This window comes from Bidens hawaiensis, unplaced genomic scaffold (genome assembly GCF_021521415.1).
Source record: "Bidens hawaiensis isolate Kalapana, Puna unplaced genomic scaffold, B.hawaiensis_p1.1 tig00038358_1, whole genome shotgun sequence".
NCBI classification, from domain to species: Eukaryota; Viridiplantae; Streptophyta; class Magnoliopsida; order Asterales; family Asteraceae; genus Bidens; species Bidens hawaiensis.
Genome location: NW_027496732.1, coordinates 26,858 through 29,185, shown reverse-complemented (window position 1 = coordinate 29,185; position 2,328 = coordinate 26,858).

Sequence of the window (2,328 nt, the reverse complement as noted above, 5' to 3'; positions counted from 1 at the left end):
GCTATCGGTCTCCAAAAGGTATTCGAATGTCATCTAACAATGTTATTAAAACCAACAATTCATAAGCTGACTATTCGATAATAATAATAAAAGATATTATGTTTTTAATATGTAATCTTCTATATATGGCACACTCCTTAAATCATGGAGAGGTAGTTGTAAATGTATTTATTTATAGCCTTGTACATATCAATTTTACTCAAGCAATACAATATTTTCCATCTTTACATGGTATCACCAGACTCGATCGACGGTGACCCATCCCCTATCAGCACCCAAACACCGTCGGCCGCCGATACTCCTCCCACCTCCTTCATGGCTTCTTCCTCTTCCACTGTTGATCCTAACACCCTTCCCATCTCCACCTTACTTCATTTAACCACCCTCAAACTCAATTCCACGACATGCAAGGTTTAATGAGACTGCTTTTCCTTTTGCTGGGCACTCACCTCCACTAAATCCCTCAACCTTGAAGCTTTTTAGCTTTGAAGATGAACTGCCACCATTACCCACTTCACCTACGGATCCCCCAGACCAACCATCAAATTCACAATCAAACTCCACATCTTGTCCCTTATGTAGTCAAACTCCACAACCCACTACTACAAGCCCAACACGCCACCCAATCCCCACCACTCCACAAACTCATTTCTCCCATGAGCCCAACTCACCTACTATCCCATCACCATCCCCTAACACACCTAGTCCATCACCCACCAACCCATTACCCGATTCTAACCCCTACGGCCCAACCTCAAACCCACCACCCTCACCTTCCATTCTCAGTCCACGTTCCACAAAACCCCCCCAGCTTCCTCAACTACTCAACCCACCAATATACATCCTATGCAGACCCGTGCAAAAAATGGTGTTTTCAAATCCAAACACTTAGCCAATTATGTCACTTTGTCTCATCATTCCTTTCATACCTCTCTTTATGAGGAGAAAATTCCGAAGGGTGTAAAAACATCTTCAAAGAACCCCAAATGGATGGCCGCTATGCACGAAGAACTTGACGCCTTAAAACAAAACAATACGTGGTCCTTGGTGCAACGTCCATCCACATCAAACGTAGTTGGTTCGAAATGGGTTTACCGTATTAAATACCAATCCGATGGTTCAATTGATCGGTACAAAGCATGCTTGGTCGCTCAAGGGTTTACCCAAATTCCGGGTATTGATTATTCGCATACCTTTAGCCCGGTCGTTAAAGCTACTACGGTTCGTATTGTCCTTTCTTTGGCGGTTTTAAACAAGTGGAAACTACACCAATTAGATGTCAAGAATGCGTTTCTTAACGGGCATTTAACTGAAACGGTGTTCATGGAGCAACCTCCAGGTTTTCAAAACCCGGATTTTCCCGACCATGTTTGCAAGCTCTCGAAAGCACTTTACGGCTTAAAGCAAGCCCCTCGCGCTTGGTTTCATCGATTAAGCTCCTTCCTCACTTCTTCGGTTTCACTTGTAGTAGGGCCAACCCCTCCCTATTTGTCTTCAAACGTGGCAGCTTACTCATGTACCTCTTGGTATACGTCGACGACTTAATCTTAACCGGAAATAATGAAGCTTCAATTCGGGATTTTACCTCGCGTTTAAACGCGGATTTTGCCATCAAAGATCTTGGAAATCTTAATTATTTTCTTGGGTTAGAGGTTGTTCACACGGACGATGGGTTATTCCTTTGTCAGTCTAAGTATGCTTCGGATGTTTTAAAAAGGGCCGAACTTTTTGATTCAAAACCAGTTTCTACTCCACTAGCTCCTCATGAATCATTTGTTTTTCATGGCGATCCCTTTGAAGACATCACTCTATACCGGTCATTGGTCGGGGCTCTTCAATATTTAACTATCACAAGACCCGATCTATCGTATGCCGTGAATCAGTTGAGTCAATTCCTTCATGCTCCAACCATCACTCACTATCAGGGCGTTAAATGGATTCTTCGGTACGTTAAAGGAACAATAGCATACGGACTCCATTTCACTCGGCCACGCAACAGTACGATTCTTGGTTATTCGGATGCCGATTGGGCTCAATGTCTTGACACCAGGCGCTCCATATACGGTTACTCAATCTTTCTCGGGGGCAACCTAGTCTCTTGGAGCGCCAAGAAACAACCTACAGTTGCAAGATCAAGCTGTGAATATGAATATCGAGCCATTGCCAACACCGCTGCTGAAATTGTATGGTTCACGCATTTGTTACGGGAGCTACACGCTTTACCTCCAGATCGTCCAACTCTATTGTGTGATAATAAGAGTGCTTTATTCATGACACAAACGAGCTAAACACATAGACCTTGACTATTACTTTGTGAGGGAGCTTGTT